This window comes from Chamaea fasciata, unplaced genomic scaffold, assembly GCF_029207755.1.
Source record: "Chamaea fasciata isolate MVZ Bird 193981 ecotype frontalis unplaced genomic scaffold, bChaFas1.0.hap1 SCAF_3, whole genome shotgun sequence".
Taxonomy (NCBI): domain Eukaryota; kingdom Metazoa; phylum Chordata; class Aves; order Passeriformes; family Sylviidae; genus Chamaea; species Chamaea fasciata.
The window spans coordinates 48,719,566-48,727,715 of NW_027094088.1; the positions used below are offsets into that span (position 1 = coordinate 48,719,566).

An 8,150-nucleotide genomic window follows, 5' to 3' on the forward strand; every position below is an offset into this window, starting at 1 on the left:
ATCCTTCTTCATGATCCTCTTCCTTCATGATTCTCCCCTCACCTGCTATCCCACTCCCTTTTATCATACACATCCTTATTGGATAGACTCATCAGGGGTGAGGCTGTATTGGGTAATTAACACAGCTGTTACTTATCAGGGACAAGGTCACCTGTATTCCCTTCTACACTTCAGTCCTAAAGCACTACATAATTTAGAGAAAAACAGCTCCTATAAAAAGAATTAGAATCAGATAGACAGTAATGGTTATTTTGGAGGGGGCCCAAGAAACCCAAATTAATGGGAAACAGGCAAAAATGTTTTGATAACTCATCACAAAAGAGCATCAGTTGGGAAAAATAGCTGTGATGCTGTGAGCAGCAGTATTCTCTGCCCTGTTAGAGCCATGCTTTTGCTTCCATTAAATTAAGGAAGAAAGTAGAATTTGCTGCTTGAAATGGGAACATTTATAATTCCAGGTAGTTAGCGTATCTCAATGTCATGATAAGGCCAAACCATAGTACATATTCTTTCCCAGGGCTATGCACAAGAAGGAGCTAAGCAATTTGCTTACGAGTGTTTTTGTAAAAAGCACAGCTCCTTGAGGAATGAATTGGGCTTTGAGGGGTATAATTCTGTGAATATTTTTCCTTTGGACGTCACAAAAAGTACTAGTGACAATCTTCTGCAGGACATTTTTAGATTGATGTTGCAAGCTGATGAAAGGGGACTGGTATGGCTGGTGTGACTACTGAATGTCTTCCTTTCTCCCTTACTCTTTGCTTGCTATTTTACACTTTGACCCTTGGTCCCTTTGCTTATGTTGTAAATTGATGGTCTTCCCTCTGTACAGCACCAAGCACAATGAAGCTGTGGCTGCAGCTTTGATACCAGGCTGTTCTCCATGGTTGAAAAGTCTCAAAGCTGGCAGCTGAATTGTATGAGTTGCACAAAATCACATGCAAAACAGTCTCTCTGCTCTGGAATGAAATTAAAATTTGAGACTGGCAGTCAAGTCCACTTGGGCAATGGAAAAGAAAAAAGGCTGTAAATTATGCAGGAGCAGGTAATAAAATCTCTATTTAAAACAAGAACACAAAAAGTCAGACTGATTCCATCACCTATCATGGTGGCCTTTTTGAGCTCTAATCTTCAAACCCCACTGAATTTACTGGTCTGTAATTGAGGGAAAAAGAAATCTAAAGTAGCCAAAGACATTTGCCATAAGCATATTAGCCTGTTACTCCTTTTATTCGTCATAATTAAATTGCAGTGGGATGTTTCAAACCAATGATGAAGTTGCAAAAAAAAAAAAAATCCTTTAACAAAACAGACTGCGCAGCAGAAAACAATGAGAAAATACTTAGAAGTATAATAACTACTGGAAAAGCATATATTTGGCAAGCAAGAGTTACTTTCTGGGAGGATAATGAACATCAGGCTACTGTTAGCTAAAATGGAATTGGATTAATGCAGCAAAGGATAGCTGAATGTCTCCAACTCTGTTTACATTCTCAGTGGTAAATCACCTCTGCAGATATTTCTTAAAAAGTATTCTGCTAGAAAAAATTGTGGTTTATTTTTCACATGAATATGCCATAAAGGGAAATGGGCTGCTCTGAAGGAGCAGACTGGGAATGGTGTAAGTGGAAAGGAATCAATAATTTTTATGCTTTTCAGCAACAGAGTAACATCACCAACAGCAAGACCAAACCACATGACTTCATAATTTATCTCCTTCCTAAATTATTAGAGGAAAGCATTATTTTCAAGGGCAATGACATTACCATATATCAGCATAATTGCAGGATTTTGATACAAGTAACCAAAATACATATTGTTGGCACTTCAGTTGTGCTTACAGTGAACCTATGGGGTGCTCATTCTTAATTATACATATTTTCCTCTTGCTCTTCTTTTCACCTCAAGGTCTTTCATTAGAATGCTTAAAGATTTACTTTTTAATTTTGTGGTTAAAAATTTCCACATTTGTAAGAATGAGTAATGAGTATTTTATCAAATCCTTTTTACATAGTGAGACTTGTCTTATGAAGTAAGAACTGTTAAACCCTGTAAACTAAAGATGGTAACTAACTTAACCTGACATGATTCAATCTTTTAATGCTTAAATGTGTTGTCTTATTTGGGAGATTGAATTTATAAAGATTGCAGAATAACGTTTGTGATTTGATAATTACTTCAATGCTGATGTTGTTATATTTACATCAAGGAAAATAGAAGGTCTACTTATTCATAAGCTGGTAAAATATTAAATGATGTCTCATTCTTGATTTAGATAATATGAAGAAAAAGCATTTTAAAGCTTCCAAGAAGAAATTTCTAATGCTGGACAGGTTTCTGTGGCCTTTACTTAATGTCATTATAACAAAATTTATTTTGTGGTAATGCAGTTTCAGCAGGGAAATAATTAATGGTCAGACCATCATCCAAGAGTAGCAGCCATGGTTAAGTTGGGCAGCCAGCCCAAAATCACTGCAACAAATCAAATGCTGAAAATTAATCCAATCTTCAAAAATTCAATAAAATGCATAAACACAGAGGTTAAGAATGAAAGACTGTGTTTAGGCTTAGAATGCAGTTTGCAATATTTAGCTGTATAAAAAAGAAATGTGGAAGGGTACGCTTTCAAGAACACAGACCAGCTGGATACCTTCTCTTGGGTAATTAACTCATGCAGTGTACCCAAGCTGGTGAAGCCTCATGAGCACCAAGATGGTTACTGGTGCCCTGTGGTCTGGCAGTCACATAAATCCTTTGTGTAGGGATGTATGGTTTGCAAATAGGATCGGTGAGGCTATGCTTTAGAAGAGCTAATGGGAAAGGACCCACTTAAAAATGCTTAAATTATAGCTCCAGATGGAAGTCTAAACAAAAACTCATCCTGGTGGAGACTTTCTCTTCACATGTGTCTTGCTGGAACAGGCAAGCCTCTCAGAAGTCTCCCACCCTGCAACACCTGTGCTTATAGCCAGAGAGCCAGAATGGGAAATCTTCCTGTAGTAGCAGCAGCCCGGTCACCAGCCAGACTCTACGGGTGAAATGGATTATTTAGTCTCTCTGAGTTATTCTGTTTCTTAACATGACACAAAGGATGCTCAACCTCAATCCTCTACCAGGAATTAAGTGGGAGAACTGCTGTTCCCAGTGCCTCCACTCACAGTGGCAGTGGGGGTGCTGTGAGCACTTGATCAAGGTACTTTGGAACTCCACGTTAATACAGCCTAAATGACCACCTAAAATTTCACTGTGAGTTACTCGTCCACGGCTCCCACACGCTCTCCTGCCACACGTGTGAGTGTTGCAGTTTGAGGTAGCTGCTCTGAGGTACCTCACAGGTAGCTCAGGGTCTATCAAAAAGAACCAGGACTCTGATCATACCTTCTTCCCATCCTGGAACAAGGATGCATGAACAGATGCTGCCATCTTTAGCCAGACTCGGTGTAGTTTTTTTGGTGCCTTATAGCACTTTCTATCCAAGTGCCCTCTTCAAAGAATAACACAATATCATGGTAGGATATTCTCAGCACTACTGAAAATCTCATCTGTGGGGTGGTTTTAGTTTGTTTGGGTTTTGATTTTTAAATTAAACTTAATTTAGCTATTCAGCTCTGGGAAGCTAAAGCTGAAAGTGCTGCTCTTAATCTGAAGTTTTCCACTCTTCCTGTATGGTAAAATAAATGCATGGGTTTTGCATCAATTTTCATGCAAAGGACTCAAAATGTCTTGTAAGGCAGTAACTAGATATATTAGCCCAGCAGAGAAAGATGGAGAAACAGGAGCAGGAAAATGCATGAACTGAAGAAATGAGCAGTGTGCTGGGATAAGGCAGAGGAAGTGGCCAGGTGGCCTTCCTTCTTGAGCTCTCATGTCACCTGAGAAGAAGCAGAGGAGAAAGTGAGGCTGGCAACACAGGCTGAGGGCAGGGTGAGCTCTGTGAACCGAGAGTGGGTGGGAAGCAGCCGAACTCCAGGGCAGAGCCTATTCCCTGGGGGCAGCAGAGCCACAGCCGCAGGCACAGCCTCCCACTTTCACTCGGGTTTCAGAGCACTTGAAAATACCTCATTCAGCTGTTAGAGACGCAGGCACGGGGACTGAGGAAATGCAGCAGCGAGGCACAAATACATCTCAGCACCCAGCAATCACCATAAGCACGCAACACCCTTGGGAATACAAAGCCTGGCAAGCTATTTAACAAAATCTGCCAAGATCATTATTTTTGAGAGGAAAAAATCTGATTAGGTCTCTCTTGATTGCTGGGAACATGACTTGAGTACACTTTAGAAAATGCTGAGCTCTGCCATTTGTGTATTTCTGCTTATGGAGCTAAAATCAGTAACTTAATTTTAGCTATAAACACGGTTTTATTTTGCTTTCCTGAATAGCTGTAATTTCAAGGTATCCTTCAGTAGCACTCTGATTTAAAAAGAAAAAAAAAAAAAACAACGAAAAAAATCCCAAAGAATTATATCAGAAATTTATGGAAATTATATCAATAGAGTAATTTCTGTGCTTTTAAGTCTGGATTATTGGAGTATTACTAAACATAGAACAGTTATCTTCTTTTTACTCAACTGTTTATATTATATACTTTTAACTGTGTAGTATCCCTGATTAAAATCTATTCTTGGATAGCACAGATAATATAAAACTATTTTTGAAATTGTTGTTTTTGTGTTGCTATGAAGATCCAAGGTTCACTGTGTTAAATTTTTTGTTAAAACCCCCAGATCTGTAAAACAAACGATGAGAAATGCAGTAGTTACCAGAATCTGCTGTTATCCTGCTGAACCTCCTTTTCATTTGGCAAGGCAGGGGAGATGATGATTTAGAAAAACTTGTTAAAGTCAAAGAGAAAGCATACCTATCCACATCAATGTACAGTTCCTCCCTTTTTTTCAAAAGTGGACTTGGGCAGGTGATTGGCTGATTCTCCTCCTGTGCTCTGTAAGGCTCCACTCAGGTCTCACATCCTTTAGATACAAATTGATTTAACAAAATACACATAGCTTGTGGAAATTCAAGAACCAGAACAGTCATGGGGATTTCAAGTTGAATACTTTACATTTGGTGCCCAAGTGCTTGGTTGCATTCTCCACTGTGGTGTTTGATGAAACAAATTAAAAATTGGTTCATTGCTGCAACTAAAATGCCCCCAGAAAATGCCATGAGTTTGAGGATAAGGGCACGCTCATTACAGGACTCTGTGACTCAAACAAGCTGTGTAAGCTGGCAAAGTGAAATCACTTCATTTTTCAAGATATTGGGTGGTAGTACGTATTGGACCATCTTTATGTAAACAATATCTGATAATATCTCTTGCGCACACCAACAAACTTTTCTGAGCATCTGTGTTCAGGTGCCACATGCCTCTTTGGGACACAAATAAAATGAAGAGCAAGCCCACCAAGACCAGGGTTTTCAAGACTGCAAATTAAAAGGACAGAAGTGTACATGTCAGCTACATAGTGACTGGAAATGCAACTAAGTTCTGCAGTGTCATGGGGAGAGTCTGCATTTTTCAGCAATATTGCTGTTGTATTTTGCACTAGCATAATTTTTCTCTGATGTGTACACATTTACTCCGGTACTTTTCTGCTTACTTTCTACCCCTGCTACTCCTCCCATTTAGAAGGACTCATACTACAGAAATTTTGAGAACATTTTTTGACTTGTGGAATTTTTTTCTCCATGGGCTTCTGCACTCTGTCTTGGTAACTGTTCATTCCAGACCTGCCAGAAAACAGAGCAGTCCTATACATGCTTTGGTGCCACAGCTGCTTCTTTTCACCTGTGTTTCTTCATAGTGCTTTTATTCAGTGGAGAGAAACACAAAACTCTGTGAGGATTCTTCATGGCTTTGAATCACCTACAAGAGGTGTGCAGAAATCATAGCAATTAGATAGAAATCTCCCTACTGAAGGGTCTGAATCCTACACATGAGCAGGATTTTTCCTTCAGTCCTTCTAAAGTGAGGCTAATAGAGTTGTTCTCCCACAGGCCACAGCTGCACAGAGCAATGACATGAGGTCACAATGAGGATTCCCCCAGCCTAACACCCCACTCAGATGGTGGATGAAAGCAGAATCCAAGGGCAGCGTGAGACCAGGGCAAACGTCAAAGGTAGTTTGCCGGCCCCAGACTCTGAGCATTTGTAGCTCAGGATATTTCCCAAGCTGATGTAATTTCTTTGTTCAGGAATCTAGAATATAATCTCTATTCAAGTCTTTGTGCTGTCTTCAGTGTACATAAGCTTCAAGCATTCACAGGGGCCTCTGGCAAGAAACTCCACGAGTCTACTACGTAGTGGAGGAATTATTTTGTTTGTTTTGCAGTGCATTTCATATCCTCAAGGTTTCATACTGGAAGAGTCAGAGTGTAATTAGTCTGTTCTTCGCCTTTTCCATCTGAGAACACATGCTCTGTTAAGCACACACATAACAGAATGTTAAGCACTTGATGAACTCCGTTGGGAATTAGCAAAACCTTAAGCCAAACCTAAACACTGTCTCACCTGCAAGTGCCTTGCTGAGCTTGAGACTTCTGACAGCACTGCTGTGGAGTTCAGCTACACTAATTCTGTTCTGCTTTAAAGCAGAACTTCCTGCTCCAAACCTTCATTTAGGTGTAGAGGTTTTAAACGTCCCTTCTAAGCCTCTGCTTTCCTTGAAACAAACTTTCCCCCCCCATCCCTATTTGTTATCTGCTGCCTTAAAACCCCTCTGGTTTATTAAGTTATTAAATGAAGTGTGCATGCCACTCTCACATAACTTTCATTCTCTTAACTCCTCCTTACCTTTAACTTCCATTTGTTCTCTGCCACAGTCAGAGGCCACCAGCACCAAGTAGGAGACGAGTTCTTATACTCATCTGGCCATCTCACAGAGCCTGAAGATATAAAACTCCTGTGAGCACCAAATGCTGCTTCTAGGTACTTAAACAACCAAGTGGAAGCAATCATCACATTAGTATTGCTTGTGTGGCTCTGCTGGTGCTTGTGCTAATGTAATTCTGGTGATTTATTTTATTTGTAAAGATTCTGATGCATATATGCACAGTTAAAAGACCTAGAAGTAATGGAGGATAACTTAAAGGAAAAAAGGTCCTCATGTTTATGACTAATGCCTCATAAAGTCCTTTTCCCCATCCCTTTCCCCAAAGATTTATTTCTGAACATGTGACCTGCAGTTGTAATAGCCCAGCCACAGAGCAGACACCAATATTTCTTAATATTTTTTTTAATTACCAGCGAAAAACTTCATTAAACCACATAAGTTTTAAGGCTTTTGTGGACCAGATGAAGCTATATTGTTTGGTGTCCCAGACCCTATATGCCACCTGCATGCTGACAGAGGAGTCACCTGGCAGTACTGAATAGAAAATCAGAGGTCAGAGGCAAATCTGATACCTACCTCTAGATTGGGAGAACTGATAAACACCTCAACCTGCCTGGGATATGGGGCATAGCATCATCCCTGGAGGAGACACCTCTTATTTGTAATGAGTTTGCTGACTCCTGCTTCTTTTCTAGGGTGGTGGGACAGGGGTCATAGCTGTAGTGCTCATTGCAATTATTCAGGGATTAAAATACTGGCCTAGAAAATGGGACTGTAGGCATAATCCCCTTATCTGCCTAAAATGTTTCACAACCGTTGTCTCCCAGGATGTGGCCCTAGATGCTGAGCTGCATAGCATGTGAAGGAAATTTATGTTGAAGAGCCTTAACAAGCCAAAAACATCCTGGAGTGCAGGAAGGATGCTACTGGGCTTCTTGTCAACCATGAGTATCCTGGTCTCCAGATCCCACCATCAGCACATCTGTTGTGCTTTCCCTCTCTGCCACAATGAAACTTAAATTCTGTTCTGCATTCTGGCATGATGTTGGGGAGATTTGGGTGACTTGATCCCACCATATTGCAGCCTGGCCTAGAATATATTGGTAAAGGAACTTGCAGATTTTATACTCACTTCCAAAGCAAGCATTCTTAGAAGAAAACTATTATGCCAAAAATATCACCATAATCTCAGGTGTTTCAGAAGAAATAGGAGAAGTGGTAGCGTATGTTCACATCAGCATCAAGAGACTGGCAGCCAGTAAGAGATATTTGTGCTCTGAATCCTCAAGTCACTGTGGACTCAGCAATGTTGTAAAT

General features: G+C 40.2%; 1 long non-coding RNA gene across 1 annotated transcript; it reads right to left on the reverse strand.

Annotated features, from left to right (window-relative positions):
- Positions 1 to 5,220: 5,220 nt before the first annotated feature.
- Positions 5,221 to 7,648, reverse strand: LOC136287706 (uncharacterized). Its single transcript, XR_010720275.1, has 3 exons — positions 7,410 to 7,648; positions 6,794 to 6,885; positions 5,221 to 6,419 (listed from the first exon to the last, which is right to left on the reverse strand). It is a non-coding gene; the product is annotated as an uncharacterized lncRNA (long non-coding RNA).
- Between the last annotated feature and the right edge of the window lie 502 nt (positions 7,649 to 8,150).